Source organism: Pan troglodytes, chromosome 1 (genome assembly GCF_028858775.2).
Source record: "Pan troglodytes isolate AG18354 chromosome 1, NHGRI_mPanTro3-v2.0_pri, whole genome shotgun sequence".
Classification (NCBI taxonomy): Eukaryota; Metazoa; Chordata; class Mammalia; order Primates; family Hominidae; genus Pan; species Pan troglodytes.
The window spans coordinates 214,544,178-214,566,036 of record NC_072398.2 but is presented as its reverse complement, the minus strand read 5'-3'; the positions used below and the strand labels follow the sequence as shown (position 1 = coordinate 214,566,036).

Below are 21,859 nucleotides of genomic sequence, written 5' to 3'. Positions count from 1 at the left end.
GTGATGGCATGCGCCTATAGGCCCAGCTACTCAGGAGGCCGAGGCAGGAGAGTCATTTGAACCCAGGAGGCGGAGGTTGCAGTGAGCCAAGATTGTGCCACTGCACACTAGCCTGGGTGACAGAGCAAGACTCCATCTCCAAAAAAAGAAAAAAGAAAGAAAGAAAGAAAGATTTAAGAGAACAATTATTTTAATTGAATACATTTTGTCAAGATTAACTCAACTTTCCCCTAGAGTACTGAAAGAATAAGCAATCATAATTTAGATTCTAAGTTACTGGTCTTTGAGAAAGTGTGAAAACCAAAAAGGTGCCACAAGCCAAAAAAGGAGCAAAAGTCCTAATTTTCAAACTGATGAAAATAAAGTACTAAAAAATGGAAATCATCATAGTTCATCTTGGTCCTCGGCAAAATACAAATGTATCGATTCAAATTATAATATCTTAGCTACCCTATTGTGCGTAGCTCTTACCACTGAGGAGAAAAACCAAACCCAAACAAAAGTGTGTTCAAGTTGGCAAAAATGTTTACAAACCTGCAAAATCTCTTCAGCCTATCCCTTAAACTCCAGACTTGGTATTTATTAAGTTCTGCTGTGTACAATACCCACCTTAATATCCATTCTTGCACAAGTTCTGTTAGGTATAAGCCAAGATGACATGAGATTTTTTTTTTTTTTTTACCCTCTCATGCCTATGTTTGCTTTTGCTTCCGAAGACCCTTCTGAGTAAGGACTATCCTCAGACTACTGGAGTCATTTAGTCACAAGCTTGCCTGAGGCTCAGAGCTGGCAATACCTGGGAGTTTATGTCAATCCCACAGCACCCAGCAACCCTGCCTGCAAAATATTGACCCATGATTGACAGGTGCAGGTGTATGAAAGCCCAGCTCCTTGACTTGAGGGGTGCCTTTGTGGTGAATTAGGTTTGGGAAAAGGGAATCCAGAAGCCAACTTTGTAAAAATGCAGATAGATAAATAGAAAGAAATCTTTGCCTTGGAAGTCCAGTTGAGAAAGAGAGTGATTTACTTGAGACTCTGAAAACAGAGACTAAAATCTTTACCTTCTCATGGGAAAGAAGCCTATGGTGAAAGAGAAACAAAGAGAAAGGTAGGAAATAGGATGGGTCTACTCAGTAGCTTTAAACCACTCTGTCATATTATAAAGCCTGGTGAGGTTTTAACTAACACAAGTGCCTGGACTCTACACATAGAGATTCTGATTTAAATGCTTCCAGGTGGGTGGAAGCCACTAGTAGTCTTAAAAAGCTCCCAAGTAATTTTACCATGTAGCTAGAGATGAAAAGGACAATCTATCTACTAGAATCTCAGGTAACCAGTATTGAAGTGCCCCAAATGTGCAGCTACCTCATAGAAAAGGCTTAACACCACCCATTGATGGAATTTGCCTTCATCTCTCCGTGGTCTTGTCTGCATAGCGTGGAAATAGAGAGGAGATAAAGAGGTAGATGGAGAGATTGGACCTGTAATTTGCCTATGTAGAGCAGTTTCTCAAACTTTTCTGACCACAGGATGCAGTGAGAAATATACAATTCTTTGTGATCAGTTTTTCTTTTCTTTTTTTGAGACGGAGTCTTGCCCTGTTGCCCAGATTGGAGTGCATTGGTGTGATCTTGGCTCACTGCAAGCCCCGCCCTCCCGGGTTCACACCATTCTCCTGCCTTAGCGTCCTGAGTAGCTGGGACTACAGGCACCCACCACCATGCCCAGCTAATTTTTTTTTTTTGTATTTTTAGTAGAGACGGGGTTTCACCGTGTTAGCCAGGATGGTCTCAATCTCCTGACCGCGTGATCTGCCTGCCTCGGCCTCCCAAAGTGCTGGGATTACAGGAATGAGCCACTGCGCCTCTCCTGTGATCAGTTTTTAGAAAATCTTTTACTATGTGTAATCCACCCTACCTAGAATTTAAATAAAGCCTGTAGTAATAAGCAGTCCACTATATTGATTTCACAACCCCTAAGTGGTTCAGAATTGCAATTAGAAAATTTTTACTTTTGGCCAGGTGTGGTGGCTGGAGCCTGTAATCCCAGCACTTTGGGAAGATCACTTGAGGTTGGGAGTTTGAGACCAGCCTGACCAACATGGAGGAACCCCGTCTCTACTAAAAAAAAAAAAAAAAAAAATTATCTGGGCGTGGTGGTGCATGCCTGTAATCACACCTACTTGGGAGGCTGAGGCAGGAGAATTGCTTGAACCCCAGGGGGTGGAGGTTGTGGTGAGCTGAGGTTGCACCATTGCACTCCAGCCTGGGAAACAAGAGTGAAACTGTCTAAAAAAAAAAAAGAAAGAAAAGAAATAAATTTTTACTTTTGCTCAGCCTTTTTATCAAGCAAAATCCCAGAAGAACATTTAGTATAAACATCTTTCTGTGAATCCTTATTTCTGTCCCAGCCACCATGACCCAATAATCTCTAGAGCCTGTTAGCGTTCTCCAGATTGAAGCCTTCCCTCTAGCTGCTCCTAAACTCTCTGATGTAGGGGAAAAGTTTTGAGGCCTCAATTCTCATCACAGGTTTTTCACCTACAGATCATATGGCCTCAGCCTCTTGACACCATTGTCTCCTTACGGCCAAAGATGGAACTGTACTTGGGTGGTATCTGAGCACCCTGTTGGCTTTGACATTCTAGGGCTCTTCCCTTGGCACCACTCTCTTATTTAAAAGGAATAGGATGTGGACTTAGGAGGGTTATTTCTCTGCAAACTATCCTCTCTTTCTTATGACAAGCTATTTCTGAATGTGCACATTTGAGGCTAAGCAAATCCCTTCCTGGGAGGTTGAAAGACCCTTATTTCTCTCCAGAGGAGTATTATGGAGAGTCAATTGATGCTGAGGAGGTGGTAGAGACCTAGCGAACTCATCTGCAGTGGCTTTGAGCAAGGCTTTTAGAATCATAAGGTGGGTGGGGTCCTGTGTCCTACACCACAGGCCAGCTAGTTCATTTCAGGAGACTTTTTTTTCAATCTATTATTACTATCTTCTTCTAGACTGTAGTTCACTACTGGAGATTATCCACTTAGTTGCACTCAGTTTGCACCTGGCCTGTATCACCACTCAGCTCTCACTCCAGCCTCAGGTATCAGCAAGACCTCACCAAAGATTATTGTTTAATTGTATGTGTGTGTGTGTTTGTTTGTTTTGGGTAACAACTAATGTTGGAACTATGAAAAGCTCTTCCCTACTTTTAACAAAGCTTAGTCACAAACAGTTCCCCAGTTGATGAGAAAAACTAAAACAACAGAACAATTGAAAGTCTGAATCTGCAAGTTCATCTCTGAGAACCGAATTTTACAGCCACTCCAGATTTGTACTCCAAATGGATAGTTTGATTGTAGAAATCACATCCCTTCAGTGATAACTGCCCAAGAGACAGTGATGCCTACATTCATAGATAATCCCCTTTCCCCCATCCTATATATAACTGGAGTCAACAGCAGCTGGAGGAAAATGGCAAGAACTTGGAATCAAGATTAGGTTAGAATAACAGTGCTGTAGACAGTTTATCAGCTCTTCAGCATATGTCCATTTTCCTTGAAGGATGAGCCTTTAGAAACCTCTGACAATAAAGTTTATTTTACATCCATTCCCTTGCCTATGATTTTTCATACAAATCACAATTCTTAAACTTTCTTGCTCCAGCTAAAAGCGGGAAACTCAATCATGAGTGTGTTCACTAAATATATACCACAGAATGATAACAACCAGTCTGAATGCATCACTTGATTCCAAAATTAAATGTTAGCCCTCAGGGGTGCAACTACATGTATCTCCAACTCTGGAAGCCACAGGCAACATATTCCTGTTTCCTTGCAGGGAAACAGATCTATAAGCAGGGCGGCAGTCTCACACATGTACATTCCTGGGAAACCCAAGGAAACAATGATAGTGACGCAGGGCAGGCAAGCTCCTAAACTGAAAGAGTTTTGCTAATGTCGCGATTGGCTTCCTATGTTATCTGAAGACTGAGATCTCCATGAGGAGTGAAGATAGGTAATGCCTAAGGCTGAGGCATGACCTCACTGGGTCACCTTAGCTGTGAAGTGAGGTCAGTTGTCACCTTGCAAACCTTTTGGTAATCCAAATCTTGGAATGATTTCTTTAAGAATTTAGACACTTCCAGTACTTTTCCTGTCCTTGTGGGGAAAGCTTCTATCCACCTGGTGAAAGTGTCTATAAATACTAGCAAATCTTGTAGTCCCCTGTAAGGTGGCATCTGGGTTAAGTCTGTCTGCCAGTCTTCACCATGGTATGCTCCTTGGTGTTGTACAGGTTTAAGCAGGGATCGGGGTATGGGGTGGCTTCCTGAGTGGTAACCCTTTTTATATTTTGGAACAGTCCCTTCCCCAAGAATATTTAGGAAACTAATTTGAATGGAAAATCCTTTCCCAAATGTGAGGAATCATGAAAATGTTTAATTATTTCCCATCTGTCAGCCTCAGGAATAGTTTGTTCTTTTCTACCAACCATCCAGATGGGTCTCCCTGGAAGCCTTTTACTCAGTCCCTTTAATTTCCTTAGGGGTATAGTATGGTGTCACTGACACGGATGCAGTACCTGGTAGTAGCGCAGCAGCCTGAAATACCAGGGTTTCCTTAGCTGTGGCCTTAGCTGCTCTTTCCACCAGGGAATTTCCTCTAATAATAAAAGTGTCTCCCTTCTGGTGTCCCCTGCAGTGAATAATTGTTATTTCTTTGGGAGTTGGACAGCATCTAAAAGTTCCAAGATCTGAGTAAAGTTGTATGGGGCATCCCTTGGATTTTGATAGTCCTCTTTCCTTCCCTATGGCTGCATGAGCATGGAGCACCAGGAACCCACATTTAGAGTCAGTCAACACATTGACTCTTGAGGGTTTTGGTTTTCTTCTTCTTTTTTTGAAACGGAGTCTTGCTGTGTCGCCCAGGCTGGAGTGCAGTGGCATGATCTCAGCTCACTACAATCTCAGCTCACTGCAAACTCAGGGATTCTCATGCCCCAGCCTCCCAAGTAGCTGGGATTACAGGCGCCCCCCAGCACATCTGGCTAATTTTTGTATTTTTAATAGAGACGGGGTTTCGCCATGTTGGCTAGGCTGGTCTCGAACTCCCAACCTCAGGTGATCCACCCACCTTGGCCTCCCAAAGTGCTGGGATTACAGGGGTGAGCCACCGTGCCCATCTTAAGTCTTTTCATGGTTGGAAGGCCCTAATTAGAGCAGCTAATTCTGCTTTTTGAGCAGAAGTCTGAGAAGGTAAACCCTTGGCCTCAATGACTTCTTGTTGGCTAAGCTTCCTTTCTTACTCCCTCATGAATATAGCTATTTCCATCTCTAAACCAGTCAACACTTGGGTTAGACAAGAGCTTGTCTTCAAGGTTGGGCCTTCTAGAGTAGAGCTCTTCCATGGTTTCCACACAGGAGTCAATGAGTTTGGGATCTGTTTCTTGAGACGTGAGGTGCAGCAACAGAGTAGCAGGGTTTAAAAATCAGCATACTTTCAGGGTAACATCTGGGGTGTCAAGCAGAAGGGTCTGATATTTAAGTAACTGGCCCCCTGTTAGCCATTGGTGTACTTTTGCCTCTAGGACCCTCTGTACTGTACTTCATGGGGTGGCAGGGGGTGGGGGTGGGGGTGGGGTGGTATGGCATGTAATTGTTGTCCCAAGGTAAACTTAGTGGTTCTTCTAACAACAGAGTGATGGTAGCCACAGATCTCAAGCTTCCTGGTCACCCAGCTGCCACCTGGTCTAGCTGTTTAGAGAAATAAGCCACTGGTCCAAAGTAATTCCTCAGCCTTTGAGTTAGAACATCCAAAGCTGTCCCTTGTTATTCATCCACATACAGGGTGAAAGGTTTTTCTAAGTTCGAGAGTCCTGAGGCAAGGGATGTCCCTGGCTTTTCTTTTAAGGCTAAGAATGCCTTTTGACAGGTTCCAAGCTCCGCCTCCTGGGTTCACACCATTCTCCTGCCTCAGCCTCCTGAGTAGCTGGGACTACAGGCGCCCACCACCACAGCCAGCTAATTTTTTGTATTCTTAGTAGAGATGGGGTTTCACTGTGTTAGCCAGGATGGTCTGGATCTCCTGACCTCCTGATCCACCCGCCTCGGCCTCCCAAATTGCTGGGATTACAGACGTGAGCCACCGCACCCGGCCAACAATTTTTTTTTTTCTTTAATGAACAGAGCATCAGTGAATGATACTGCAAGTTTAAGACACCTAATAGACAAGTTAAAGGAGTCCTCTAGGCAGAAGGAAACTGACACCAGATGAAAATCTGGATGAAAAAAAAAAAGACACTAGAAATGACATCTACAAAGGCAAATATATAATTTTAACATCTGACTGTTTAGCCGGGCACGATGGCTCACGCCTGGAATCCCGGCACTTTGGGAGGCCGAGGAAGGCGGATCACTTGAGGTCAGGAGTTCGAGACCAGCCTGGCCAATATGGTGAACCTTCCTCTCTACGAAAAATTCAAAAATTAGTCAGATGTGGTGGCCCAAGCGTATAATCTCTGCTACTCAGGAGTCTGAGTCAGGAGAATGACTCGAACCCAGAAAGCAGAGGTTGCAGTAAGCCAAGACTGTGCCACTGCCCTCCAGCCTGTCCAATAGAGTAAGACTCGTCTTAAAAACACCACCACCACCAACAACAAAAAAACAAAAACAAACAAACAAAAACACATCTGACTCTTGAAACAAAAGTAACAGAGATGGATTGTAAGGTTTATAACAGGTGTAAAGTAAAAAGCATGACAATAGCATAAAGGCAGGGAAAGGAGTCATGTGAAGAGGTATGATGCCAGTTGAAGACAGACTGTGATGGGTTAATTTTTGTGGAAAGCAAGGCAGAATTTTTGAAGTTTGTTTCTTCAAATACTTTGTTTCCCATACATGCAAGCTAGTTTGTGCTGCAGAGATCTTATTTTCTAGGAGGCTCGGAGGGGGACCTTCTGCTGTCTGTCCTCATGGGATGCACAAGCCACAAGGAAACAGTCTTTCACTTTTAAATACAGTGATAGGTCTGAGGAGATAGATACAACTGCAATTTTTTTTTTTTTAATGAGATGGGATTCTCACTGGTCTTGAACTTCTGAGCTCCGTGGAGGCTTCCCCTACGTCGGCCTATCAAAGCGTTGAGGATTAATAGGCGTGAGACACTGCACCCGGCCACAACCACCAACATTTAAAACCACATCCCTGGGTGGTCTCGAAACACCAACTTTCCGGTTAAGAGACGAACGCGCTAACCGACTGCGCCACAGAGACAACCACTATTGCTTACTTTCATCTCTATATACATTAAGCAATCACTAAACCCTAGGGGTTGCCATTCGCTTTCTGCGGGACAACTGTGCAGACTACAAAGCTTCGGAAAACCGGAGAGGCTGAGTCGACTAATCGTCTTGCTGCACGTTAGAAACGCGTGCATTGCGTGACTCTGAAGCCAGAAGGGCGGCCGAATGGCCTTCACCCTGCGTTCACCCTCGCCTGCTTCAGAAGCCAGTGCCTCTGGAAATGCCTGGATCTGCGACCCCAGCCTGAGCCACGTGGGGCCCAAGGGAAGCTGAACTCCCCGACGGCTCTCATGGTAGCTCTTTCTGTTTTTTTGCGCCGCCTTCAGGCAATCATCTGTTCCGCTTGCTCTCCCTTCACTCAACTCGGCTTCAGTAGATGGGGTCGGTGGGGTGGGAGCGGGAAAGAGGCAGGGGAGTCAAAAGGGAAAACGTGAAAAGGAGGAGGGAGAAGCAGGGGAGACCGGGACTAGACAATGGGACAGCCCAGGATGCCCGTGCAGAGGGCACCGGCTGGATGCAGAGAAGATGGGACATGTATCAGAATGGAGAGGGGGAAATGGGGAGAAGATGTGAGAGAAAATCACAAGAACCTGTAGCTGCCCAAGAATAAAGAAGTAAAAATCGCATAATGTTTTTACATTAATAAAAATAAAATCGGGGGACCAGGGGCAGTGGCTCACGCCTGTAATCCCAGCACTTTGGGAGGCCGAGGTGGGTGGATCACTCACTTGAAGTCAGGAGTTCGAGACCAGCCGGGCCAACATGGTGAAAGCCCGTCTCTACTACAAATACAAAAATTAGCTGGGCGTGGTGGTGCACGCTTGTAGTCTCAGCTACTCAGGGGGCTGAGACAGGAGAATCGCTTGAACCTAAGAGGCGGAGGTAGCAGTGAGCGGAGATCGTGCTGCTGCCCTCCAGCCTGGGCGACAAAGCGATATTCTGTCTCTCAAAAATATATATAAATAAATAATAGAGGGGTGGGGAAGCAAAACGATGGGCAGTAGGTGTGGGGCGCCTTGGGATTCTCTAGTGGTTAGTAGTCTGCGTTGTGCCTGCAGCAACCTCTGTTCTAATCCGAATCCTGGTACAGTCAGACTCTATCTTGGACCCACTGGGGCGAACCCACGTGTCTTTTGGTTTGCTTTTGATTCCTGCACCAGCTGCGGCCTTTATCTGCAGCCAGAAAGCCGGAAAGCAGGGTTTACCCCTGGCCCCACAGCGCCATACTGTCTGGGGAAAAGAAGGAAACCCAAGAGTACACAAACAGTGGCCCAAAGAGAAACCTTCCAAGTGCTCTATGCCTCACCGTTTAGCAGAAAATATCAAGCAACTCTCAACCTAGCTGGTCTGTAGCTTCCACGAATGAAATAATGTATTTATTGCAGTCTTTCTGGTTGAGATATTTCAAATATTTGGTGGAGCTTTTAATGAGAGAGAGAGACACTCTCGAGTGTGGAAGAAAAAATGAGGGGATGTGAAGATGAGGCGACTTTAGGACAGAAAAAAAAAAAGAGACAAGGAAGCCATGTAAACGTTTTCGGGTGGGCGTGAGGCGTTGTCAGTCTTGAACCCCGTTATGTCAGGTAAAGAGCGCAGCCTCTTCTACCACAAACACCGTTTCCCACATGGAGGAAATCACAGGGATCAGCAACTCTAGAGTGAGATGAAGAAGCTTCACTCTGGGAGAACCCCCTTCGTGACCACGGTCTCTCCCCTGCCAGGTAAGTGGAAATGAGCACATGGCCTGCAGGGACAGCACAGCCTCCTCGCCCTGGCCGGTCGCTCAGGGTCACCACCCTCCCCACTGCCGCCCCTCGCCATTCTTCCAAACCACTCTCCACCAAAGATTCCACCGACAGTCACCGCACAAGACAACCCAAGCCGCCTCTCAGCAGCGGCTCCCGCCCCGCAGCCACCGCGCCCTCTCACCCCCCCCCCCCCCCGCGGTTCTGCCCGCCGCCTCTGCCGAGTCTGCGCACTTCACCTCCCTGGCTCCCGCTCTCCCCTGAGCTTACAGTGGACTCGGGGTTCTTCCGAACCCCTCTTGGGAGTACTGAATGGAAAAGGGGGAGCGTCCCCAAGTGCTTGGTAGAGTGTAGACGTCGTGGGATTTGACTGTGGTACCATCGCTTCGACGTCCTAGTGCTGATTTTTCCACCTGCCTTCTGCTTAGGGCACCGGCAGCAGTTTTCCATCTGTGCCTACTCCACCTGCTGTCCTTGTTGGGTCAGCGAACATCGCCTCCCTCTACCGCTCAATCAGCAAACGGGACCGCCCTCGAGGACCTCACCCGCTGCTTACCCCCCTAACAAATTCGCGGGCATCGCCTCCGGTCGCCTCTTCCCAAGGCCTAAGGAGCGCTTTCGCTGGCAACGGAGGTGAGGAGGCTCCGCTGACTGGCTGGTGCCCGTGTCCGGGGCTGCCACAAACGCCACGACTTGGCTTGGCCTCTCTCTTAGTTATTCGCAGCTCAGCCCGATAGGCGCCTCCGGGGTGGCGACGGGAAAGAGTGTGGGCTTATTGGGTGCAGCTCCATGGGGGCTGGCATCTCTGCCGGGCTGTGTACACCGGAGCGAGACGCTCCATCACTCTCTAAAGCTGCTTCCGCGGATGACGGACACGGAGATAAATAGGAACGGTGTGTCGTGAGAGGTGGTCCACCAGGACTTGCCCTCCTTCGCCCGGCTTTGCCCCTCGCTGCGGAGACTGTTGTGCTTCTGGCCCTTGGAGCAGGCCGGCTGACAGCGTAGTGAAGGAAGATTCCTGCGGGAGGGCGGCCAGTGTAAAACAATTCCCTGACCGGGAATCGAACCCGGGCCGCAGCGGTGAAAGCGCCGAATCCTAGCCACTAGACCACCAGGGACACACAGGAGGGAGCTTTCTCTCCCTTCTTCCGTCAGAAGCGACAGCTTCCCTGAGCTCTGGGAGGACTTGGGCCTTGTGAGGGTCGCTCTTTGCTCCTGGAGTCTCTCACAAGGCCATTCCCTCCCTGCTTTCTTCAAAAAAAGAGCCTGCAAGCGACACACCGAGGGCTCCGCGAGGGACACCAAGGACACGAGTCCCGAGTCCTGGAGCGAGTTGCAGCGACCCGGCCGCAGCTCACCACTGGACTAGAGATGCGCCTTTGCGAGGCGGCAGCAAGTGACCAGCCGGTCGTGGGTCGCCAGGTCCGGAGCCGCGCACCAGGTTGCCAGGAGGAGGCGGGAGCGCGGAGGCGCCCGGGGTGAGACGGGGGCACCCTCTGCATCATAAAGGACCCAGACGCCAGCACCCTCAACGTCATAAGGAATCCGACGGATGCGGAAACCGAGACGGGCTGGATGGGAAACTCTTTCCAGGAAGGCTCCGGGGCCCTCAGCTGGTCTCCGACCTTCCCCAGCAACCTGTGACACCTGCCATTTTCCCATCTTAGGCGATGGCAACGCCACCCTTCCGTTTGCTCCGGGCAAAACTTCGAGACTTCCCTCTGACGCTGGAGACTTTTCCTCAGATCCAAGAGCCAACTGGTCATCAATTCGTGATTTCCCATCGGCTAAGTGCGTGGGCATTGAGCTACACGCGAGTCTCTCCACCTCTGCGGAATGGCTACTTCGGGGTAGGGGAGGGGCCCTCCAGTGGATTGTAAGGTGTTTAGCAGCAGCCGTCGCCTCCGCTGACTAGATACATGCCAGGGGGTTAACATTCTCCCTCCCCGCTTCCCCCATTCGTGACCTAGTGTCCCAGCGGGGATGGGAGAGGCGTGTAAGGGTGAAGTTGCCCCCTCTTGAGAACCACTGATGCGCGTTGTCCTGCTCTGAGCTTGTGCAGAGGACTCTCCAGATGAAGGCTGAGGGGTCGATCCAGCTTGAGACCCCCTCGCTCCCCCGCACAGTCGGACCTTAGGATTGGAGGCTTTTAACATCTCTACGTCATGAGATTCGAAACCTTTAGGTCTTTTCTTCCGTTCTGTCCTCCAAATCGGCCTCTTCCGAGCCTGTTGACCAGGGCCAGCCAGGCAGAGGGCTGGGTTCGCTCAACGAGGCTCCTCTTGGCCCTCCTGGAGCTTCAGGCCTCTTTCGGTTGCAGAGAAGCTTTATGGGCCACTTCCTTCGGCATCCCCAGGGGCAGGTGCGCGGTGCCCCTGGAAGAAGAGGGTTTGACCGCGGTTCTCGACCCCCGGCGCCCAACTTCCACCTCGGTGCGCGCGCTCTTCCAGGCTCCTGCTGGTCCCACTCGCCGGGAGTTAGGTCTCGGGTCAGCCTGAGTTCCCGAGACGCCCAGGCCCGGAAGGACACGTAGGGGAAACCAGCTGCTCTCTTTGGTCTTGTCCGCAACGGACCCCTTTCTGCCGGGAAAGAAAGGCGGCGAGTCCTGTCCTGTTGGGTAGGCGGAAGAGAGATCAAAGGGAAGACAAGAAAAATCCTGGAGGTTTCCGGATCTAAAGTTACCATGAAGTCGACCTAACCTCCTCTGGAGGTCCTCCCAGTCCTCCCGTGGCTGGCGATGGTGAATCGAGTTTCCGTCTCCAGTTTGCCAAGGCGGACAAAGCCGACACAATGGGCCTGTCCACGATCTTCTTTCATATACACAAAATGTCAGCTCTTCCTGTTTCTGACTGGCAATATGCCGCCTGATGACCAGCTTAGCAAATTAGAGACCCTCCATGGGACTTCATCTCTGTCTTAGTTCGGGCTTCTCTAACAATGTACCATAAACTGGGTGGCTGATTCACAACAGAAATTGATTTCTCACAGTTCTGGAGGTTGGAAGTCCGAGATCAAGGTGCCGACGTGGTAGGGTTATGGTGAGGACCTTTGTTCTGGTTGTAGACTGCCACCTTCTCATTGTATCCTCAGGGGGCAGAAAGAGGGCGAGAGAGCTCCCCAGGGTCCCTTTTATAAGGGCATTAGTCCCATTCAGACTAATGGGACTAAATCCAGACTCTGTGCTGAGTGTTGTGGATTTTTTGCATGTTCATCCTCCCCGCAGGCAACTGGAGATGTATTGTCCCCAGAGGGTACAATAGAGAATCTTCCGTCACAAGTCAGCAACCAGCATATGTGAGTGACAGCATGTGTCCCACTCAGAAATGAGAGTGTATTAGTCCTTTTTCATGCTGCTGACAAATACATCACAGAGTCCAGGACCAAAAAGAGGTTTAATTGGACTTACATTTCCATATGACTGGGGAGGCCTCAGAATCATGGCGGGAGGCAAAAGGCACTTCTTACAAGGCAGCAGCAAGAGAAAATGAGGAAGAAGCCAAAGCAGAAACCCCTGAGAAACCCAGCAGATAGTGAGACTTACTGGCTATCAGGAGAATAGCACAGGAAAGACCCGCCCCCATGATTCAATTACCTCCTCCTAAGTCCCTCCCACAATACATGGGAATTCTGGGAGATACAATTCAAGTTGAGATTTGGGTGAGGGCACGGCCAAACCATATCAGAAAGGAATGAAGTGACAGCATATCCTGATGTGTGATGGTTTCATGAGTTATTATCTATTTCAAAATTTATTGCAATGTGTGAAAAAAGAACAAGGACTTGTACTATCTGACTTTAAGGCTTCCTGTAAGCTATTAGAGACAAGGCATCAGGAGTGACAAACAGATAAACAGCCTGAGTTAAAAGACCTGAAATTGATCCACAGCTATATGGTAAATAAATGGGGTTTCAATAAAAGAAAATAAATCATTTCAATTAATGAACTTCTATATGGAGGTGGGGGAGACCAACAATGTTATTCTCCCTCACACTACACCCAATGTAATTTCAGCCGCATTAGACACCAAAATTGAAAAGTTAAAGATATAAAGCATTTCAAGGATACTTTGTGACTTGTTGGCAGGCAAAGATTAGCCTACCAACAAGCAGGACACAGAAAAAATACATATAGAAGAAAGACATGATAAATGAGACTTCATCAACATTAGCCACACCTTCTCATGAAAAGATACCACTAAGAAAGCGAAAAGGCAAGCAAGACACAGACAGAGAGAAAATAGCCACAAAACGTATCTGACCTCCACACCCTGCAATTATAATTATAGCGGTCTGATACACTGCACCCAGTTTCCGCTGGAGTATTTTCTGGGTGTCTCTAATGAGTAAGAGAGGGCCCCATGGGATATTCCTTCAGTTCCCAGATGAATAGTGGGAAAGACTCCACATTGACCAACCTTGGGGGCCTGAAAACCCAGGTCCTCAAGGAGGATAGAGTATACCTGGACCCTGACCCAGACCCCTGGATGGGCTGTGCCAAGAGACCCAGCAAGGGAAGGGATTTCCTCCTGCCTCAGGTTCTCTGTTCTTCTGTGGTTAGACCACCTGAACCCAACTCCTTCCCCAAGCACTAGAGATGGGCTTTTCCAAGGGCTGGGGATCTGGCTGTCCTGAGGACAGCTGAGCAAGGGGGTCGAGGAGGAGCTTGGGTTGTGGAGGAGAGGAAACCGGGTAAGATGCGTGAAGCAGTTGGCTATACCAGGCACAGAGAGGACCCGCTGAGACCCAAGAGCCTGCATGTGAAGCCAGGCCTTGGGCCACCTTGTCCATCAAGGGGGTGCCTACTTCCGTGGTGTCTTCAAAGGGACTGTGGAAAGAGAGGCCTTCAGCCCATACCTCTGAATGCTTTTCCACCACAGCATGCCCTGTGGCCTTTATCCTGCTGGTGTGGAACAGTCAGACGCCTGCAGGGCTGCAGAGCCTCTGTACTGAGCGGCATCCCAGCCTGAGTGCCAGAGCTCAGAGGGCAGGCCCCCGAGCAAGCAGAGAGGAGGGCACCTTTTGGACAGAATGTGTGGGACAAGAGCGATGGCTCATCCGTTCAGGTCCTCACAAAATGAGAGTCAGGAAGATCAGGGCGCAGGCCTGATTTCCCAGGCAGGGCTGAAAGCAGACAACCGGAGGGAGAGCAGCACCTGGGCCAATGAGGTAGAAGACAGAAGACCACAGTGTACTCCTGCCCTCAACCTCACCCCCTCCTACCCAAATCCTCCACACTCCCTGACCACCTTCCTCAGAAGTGTAATAGGAATCCAGATTCCCCCTGGCCTGGTTGCTGCAGGAGGCAAAGTAGCCTGATGGAGCCTGAGGCAGGTGTGGGAAGATGTGGATTGTCTAACTGGAGGTTGGGAGTCCAGGGTGTAGAAGCAGCTTGGAGTGCAGGATTTGGTGGTATGTGTGTGGCAGTAGGCAAAGGAAAGAGACAACTGGCCGGGCGCGGTGGCTCACGCCTGTAATCCCAACACTTTGGGAGACCGAGGCGGGCGGATCACGAGGTCAGATGAAGACCACGGTAAAACCCCGTCTCTACTAAAAATACAAAAAAGTAGCCGGGCGTGATGGCGGGTGCCTGTAGTCCCAGCTACTGGGGAGGCAGAGGCAGGAGAATGGCGTGAACCCGGGAGGCGGAGCTTGCAGTGATCTGAGATCGCGCCACTGCACTCCAGCCACTGCACTCCAGCCTGGGTGACAGAGCAAGACTCTGACTCAAAAAAAAAAAAAAAAAAAAAGAAAAAAAGAAAAGAAAAGAAAAGAAAAGAAAGAGACAACTGTGCCACTTGAAATACCATGAGAATTCAAATTTAGAAAATTCCTGGGGAACTATGCATGCAGGCACTCACCAGATCCACAAAACAGCTGCTGCAAAACTGCATGTTGCAAGCAAGCCCTAAATTGCTGATTTTGAAACAGCCTGCTGGGTTCACAAAGACAATTTCTGAATAGTCTTAAGAGCAGAGGTGCACTAAAGCCACTGTGCCCTGCAGGCCCGGATCCCAGTAAGTTCTTTAAGGAGTAAGTCTTACTTCCATTTATGGAAGATTTTTGGAGTTGTCCTTGGTCACCCCCAGGAATGTTTTGGTTAAGAGTAGAATTTTAGATGTCATCAATTTAAAAATTAAAACTAAAACGCTGGAACTCATAGAGAGATAAAATTAAGAGAATACATTCACTATCCTGAGTAGAAAGATTTCTTATAGAACATAACAGGCTTTAAAAATAAAGAAAAAATAGGGCAAAATTTCATCAAATTAAATGCTTTGAGAACTAAAATTAAAATCCAAAGCCACCCAACCAACTGGACAGACTGCTTCTTGGCCAAGGAGACCCCAGAGAAGTCTTAAATACTGAGTTCCTGCCCAGTAGTTGGAATCTCAGACACCTCTCCTTATACTCTCTCCCTTTGTGGTTTAGACACAACTGACCAGCATTATTGTTAAAATAGAGATCCTAAGACTGACAGAACAGACTACTTGCAGTAGTAACAGACGGTATTATAAACGAGACCTAAGGCCACGCCAGGCAAGGTGGAGTCATGCGCCCCTCAACTTAACGAATAAACTATGTTCTAATTGCCACAGGTTTTTTTCTTCTTCCTTTTTTTCTCTAGCTAAACAAGCACTGGCCTTGAGATAAGCAATGCTGAAGCACTTGCAGCTCACCCATTACCATAAACTGACTGAGCCCTCCCTACACAAGCCATAACTATAGCTTTGATTGGACAAGAGACTGATTTCAGTAACTTCCCCTTGATAAGAGACCACTGGCTGTGGACTGGTTCTGGACAGTTTACAGAGGCTGTGCACTTGACTGCCTTTGTGTCCCTGCTTCCCCTTTTGAAGCATAGGGCCTAATTATAATGTATTTAAATGTTGTCTCCACTCCAAAGTGAACATGGGTTGCATGTAACAGGCATGTTTACTCAGCATGCATGCAGCAGGATCCCTTCATGAATATTCAGAGCTCCTCCTATTCCCTGTTGAATATGTATATGTGGCCCACCACATCAACATAAATCCCTGTTCCCCCCTCCCCTCCCTGGAAACGTACTTTTCAGGTTTCAGCAGGAGGGTATGCCTCCCTGTCTGTCGGAATGGCCACCTTGCAGGCTGTAACCATTTATAAAAAATAAAATCTCCCTTCTAAATTTATAAATTGTGTGATTTTTCAGTTGACAGCTTTCAGTCAGACTTTTCACTGACTGGGAAAATTCATTTGCAATATATTTATTTTAAAAATGACTCCTCAGGATACAAAATCAATGTACAAAAATCACAAGCATTCTTATACACCAATAACAGACAAACAGAGAGCCAAATCATGAGTGAACTCCCATTCACAATTGCTTCAAAGAGAATAAAATATCTAGGAATCCAACTTACAAGGGATGTGAAGGACCTCTTCAAGGAGAACTACAAAACACTGCTCAACAAAATAAAAGAGGATACAAACAAATGGAAGAACATTCCACACTCATGGGTAGGAAGAATCACTATTGGGAAAATGGTCATACTGCCCAAGGTAATTTATAGATTCCATGCCATCCCCATCAAGCTACCAATGACTTTCTTCACAGAATTGGAAAAAACTACTTTAAAGTTCATATGGAACCAAAAAAGAGCCCGCATTGCCATGTCAATCCTTGGCCAAAAGAACAAAGCTGGAGGCATCACGCTACCTGACTTCAAACTATACTACAAGGCTACAGTAACCAAAACAGCATGGTACTGGTACCAAAACAGAGATATAGACCAATGGAGGAGAACAGAGCCCGCAGAAATAATGCCACACATCTACAACTATCTGATCTTTGACAAACCTGACAAAAACAAGAAATGGTGAAAGGATTCCCTATTTAATAAATGGTGCTGGGAAAACTGGCTAGCCATATGTTGAAAGCTGAAACTGGATCCTTTCCTTACACCTTATACAAAAATTAATTCAAGATGGATTAAAGACTTAAATGTCAGACCTGAAACCATAAAAAGCCTAGAAGAAAACCTAGGCAATACCATTCAGGACATAGGCATGGGCAAGTACTTCATGTCTAAAACACCGAAAGCAATGGCAACAAAAGCCAAAATTGACAAATGGGATCTAATTAAACTTAAGGGCTTCTGCACAGCAAAAGAAACTGTCATTAGAGTGAACAGGCAACCTACAGAATGGGAGAAAATTTTTGCAATCTACTCATCTGTAGTTTCATCAGAATCTACAAAGAACTCAAACAAATTTACAAGAAAAGAACAAACAACCCCATCAACAGGTGGGTGAAGGATATGAACAGACACTTCTCAAAAGAAGACATTTATGCAGCCAAAAGATACATGAAAAAATCCTCATCATCAGTGGCCATCAGGGAAATGCAAATCAAAACCACAGTGAGATACCATCTCACACCTGTTAGAATGGTGATCATTAAAAAGTCAGGAAGCAACAGGTGTTGGGGAAGATGTGGAGAAATAGGAACACTTTTACACTGTTGGTGGGACTGTAAACTAGTTCAACCATTGTGGAAGTCAGTATGGTGATTCCTCAGGGATCTAGAACTAGAAATACCATTTGACCCAGCCATCCCATTACTGGGTATATACCCAAAGGATTATAAATCATGCTGCTATAAAGACACATGCACACGTATGTTTATTGCGGCACTATTCACAATAGCATAGACTTGGAACCAACCCAAATGTCCAACAATGATAGACTGGATTAAGAAAATGTGGCACATATACACCATGGAATACTATGCAGCCATAAAAAATGATGAGTTCATGTCCTTTGTAGGGACAGGGATGAAGCTGGAAACCATCATTCTCAGCAAACTATCGCAAGGACAAAAAACCAAACACCGCATGTTCTCACTCATAGGTGGGAATTGAACAATGAGAACCCTTGGACACAGGAAGGGGAACATCACACACTGGGGACTGTTGTGGGGTGGGGGGAGGGGGAGGGATAGCATCAGGAGATATACCTAATGTAAATGACGAGTTAATGGGTGCAGCACACCAACATGGCACATGTATACATATGTAACAAACCTGCACGTTGTGCACATGTACCTTAAAACTTAAAGTATAATTTAAAAAAAGTCAAAACAATACTCAATTCTTGAATATATGAGAACTTTTGTAAGTCAGTAATATAGAGCTAAGCCAAATAAAATAGGGCAAAATATTCGAATAGGCCTTTGCAAAGGAGAGTTTCTTATATGCTGGAAGCCATAAGAAAATATGCTTCATAGGATTGCTCATTAGGCAAATACAAATTAATTCCACACTGAGATAGCACTAACCACTCACCAGTGTATGGCTACTTTTTTTTTTTTTTTCTGAGGCAGGGTCTCATTCTGTCACCCAAGCTGGAGTGCAATGGTGCGATCTTGACTCACTGCAACATCCCCCTCCGGAGTAGCTGGGACTACAGGTGCATGCCACCATGCCCGGCTAATTTTTGTATTTTGAGTAGAGACAGGGTTTTGCCATGTTGGCCAGCCTGGTCTGAGAGCATAGCTACATTTAACAAAGTTAGTACATCAAATGCTGACAAGAATTTGGTGCCACTTCAACTGTCATCGCTGGCGAAAAAACATTCTAGAAGACTGGCAATTTATACTGATGTTAAACTTATACTCAGGTCATGACCCAGCAATTGAAGGACTTCCATGAATCTCAAGTGCACTCAAAGACTGTTATAAGAATATTCAGCACAAGAAATCAATAACCCCAAAATTGAGAAGTGATCTATGAAACTACATGGATATATCTCATGAGTATAATGAATGTAACTGGAGAAAAAAGGCCAGACACAAAACATATGTACATTCATTCATGTTAACTTTAAGAACAGGCAATTGTAACCTATGGGAATAGACATCAGAATAGTGATTAACTAAGAGGACACAGGGTGGGAATCACCTGGACAGGGGCTCTAACAGGCCTTTCTCAGATGATGGCAATTTTCTATAACTTGAGCTGGGTGGTGATAACATTGATCAAAACTAAACAAATTGCACTAAAGATTTGTGCACTTTATGTGAACTGTAGTTTCTTTACTGTTCTCATTGCTTGAACCTCGGAGACACAGGTTGCAGTGAGCCGAGATTGAGCCACGGCACTCCAGCCTAGGTGACAGAACAAGACTACATCTCAAAAACAATAATAATAGTAATAATTAACTATTCTCATAAAAATTAACGCATGGGGAATGGAGGCAAGCCTGTGCAGACCATGACAACTAGTTTAGATTTTATTGTCAACTCATTAAAAACTCGTTCTCGTTTTGTGTTTTTTAAAAATTCCACTGATACAGCCGTTTTCTCTACCGAGAAAGACTATAACCGCATTATTTCATCAGTGGAAGCTACAGACAAAGGGCCCTTGAGAGGCGGCATCTTCACCTACGGGAATTTTTCCTGCTCAATTGTGAGACAAAGAGCATGTCCAAGTTTTCCTATCGGCCAGGCCGCCCCCTAGTTTCTGCGCTGTGGGCTAAACTCCAGAAGCTGGCGCCCTTCACGGCCAGAGGTTTACTCTGCTCTCTGGAGGCTGCTAGGATTAAAGGCAAAGCAAACGACAGGTCTATTAGCCACAATCGCAGGATAGAAAACACTGCTGTGACTCAGATTAGAACCGAGGTTTTGGCAACCACAACTACAAGTATTAACCACTACACGACCACAAAGCCTGCTGACAAGCATTGCACTTCTTCTATTTTTTTAATGTAAAAACACTCACACTATTTTATCTGCTTTATTCTTGGACGCCGCCGATTTTCGTGCTTTTCTGTCTTTCATGCGCTTCTCCCTTTCTCTCCCCATTCTGCTACATAATTTAAAAAAAATCTCATCTCCCAGGATCCACCCACTGCCTCTACAACAAGCCTCCTGGGAGGTCTCTTTGTCCCATTGACATCTCTGCCTTCTTTCGCTGGTTTTTTTTTTTTTGTTTTTTTTTTGACGGAGTCTCGCTCTGTCGCCCAGGTGGAGTGCAGTAGCGCAATCTTGGCTTACTGCAACCTCTGCCTCCTGGGTTCAAGCGATTCTCCTGCCTCAGCCTCCCAAGTAGCTGGAATAGCAGGTGCATGCCACCACATTCGGCTAATTTTTGTATTTTTAGTAGAGACGGGATTTTTCCATGTTAGCCAGGCTGGTCTTGAACTCTTGACCTCAAGCGATCCACCTGCCTCGGCCTCACACAGTGCTGGGATTACAGGCGTGAGCCAACGTGCCCGGCCAAATTTCAGGCCAACACCTGTTGACACACATTGCCAGACACACGGAATCTCTCGCAGAACACCGATGGGCCCACAAAGCACGCGGAGGCCGCGGCCGCTGACGATGTGAGCAAATTCGGTTCACGGTGTCTGGGGTACAGCCCTGAGGGTCCACTGGCCACCTCTGCGCAAGGACCAGTCCCCGCCGCTCCCCTCATCTCCACGCAGATTCTTCCCCACACACCTTCCCTTTCTTTGGGCCGCTGAAGCCTCTTGGACCTCTGAGGTGACTGTCCTGCCCGCAGCTTCTCTCCTTCCAAGAGCGTCATTTCTTGATCCTCTCTACAGTGGCTCAGCAGTAAGCCCAAGGTCCAGCACGCGAATCAGGAACCTGATGATTCTTCGGGTTTGCAGGGATCCGCCCCGTGAATAGATGAAAGTAACAGGTACCAATATCAAAACTGCAGTGACTCACCGGAAACACTTCGTGCTTGCCACTTTGCTAAGCTGTTTGAGTCCAACAGTTGCATGGGTCCTGGGTTAGTGTCCTGAATGTCTCTTGCCGCTACTTTCGTGAGTAATGTTGTCACTTTACCTTGTGGTGGCCAAGCACCTAAATGCACTATTAGGTTATGCAGTATAATTTTGCAGCGTAAAAGACGCATGAAGGGCCATAATGATGTGAAAAAGTCCCTGCTGCATTGGCCAGGAATTGAACCCGGGTCTCCCGCGTGGGAGGCGAGAATTCTACCACTGAACCACCAATGCCTCTCCACAGCTGTAGCCTGGTGGATAAGAGAAAAGAGTATCCAAAAAGACTTAGAAACTTCCAACCGCCTTTTTCAAGTGTCGACTGAAAGCTAACAAAGACATCCAAACCAAATGTTTTTATAGGAAACTTTTACTAGACAAAGTTATAAATATCAAAATAGCTCATTTGGTGGATCAAACTCTTAACTCTGAAAAAGGTCTTTCTACCTGCATTATAAACCCCTATAATAAAACATCAGAAATTCATTCAGGTTTCTTTTTTCTAATCTTAAATCTTCCATTGTCAATCTCAAACTGCTGCCTTTGAGGTTCTGAGAAGGTAACCTAACTGGTAGTTTAGGTAAATAAAGTTCAAATCCAGGGAGGAAATAAGAAGCAGAAGCAGAATTAGAAGAAAGAGGAAATAAAAGGACAGAACCAAGGTAGAGATAATGAAGAAACAAAGGTTGGTCCACTAAGTTAGTCTTTTGTCGCTGGTTTTTTTGGCAAAAGAGTAATGATCAGTCTCGTAATCATTATAATACTATTATTTGTCTGCTTGAAGATGTATAAAGCATTTGAAGGAAATGTGATGTGAAAAGATTAAGAACCCTTGCCGTCAATGTTTCATTGTTTGGGAGAATCCCATTTCCTAAGTTAATATGCTTTGATGTATTAGCTATGAAAGGAGTAGACTAGTTTAAGGAAATATTGACGGTCAAAATATTAACATATTAGTCTTTTGATGAAGTTCAAATAGTAGAGAGATTTCTTTCCTCAATTTTCAATGGAGACATTCAACTGAAGAGACAAATCCAGAGTTTTCCCCACATGTTGGGTCT

General features: G+C 46.6%; 2 non-coding genes and 1 pseudogene across 2 annotated transcripts; 1 reads left to right on the top strand and 2 right to left on the bottom strand.

Moving 5' to 3' along the window:
* Window positions 1-10,081: 10,081 nt before the first annotated feature.
* Window positions 10,082-10,153, bottom strand: TRNAE-UUC (transfer RNA glutamic acid (anticodon UUC)). Its single transcript has one exon. It is a non-coding gene; the product is annotated as a tRNA-Glu (tRNA).
* A 1,047-nt stretch (window positions 10,154-11,200) lies between these two features.
* Window positions 11,201-14,773, top strand: LOC129388408 (FAM231A/C-like protein; annotated as a pseudogene).
* A 6,191-nt stretch (window positions 14,774-20,964) lies between these two features.
* TRNAG-CCC (transfer RNA glycine (anticodon CCC)) lies at window positions 20,965-21,035 on the bottom strand. The gene has a single exon. It is a non-coding gene; the product is annotated as a tRNA-Gly (tRNA).
* Window positions 21,036-21,859: the final 824 nt, after the last annotated feature.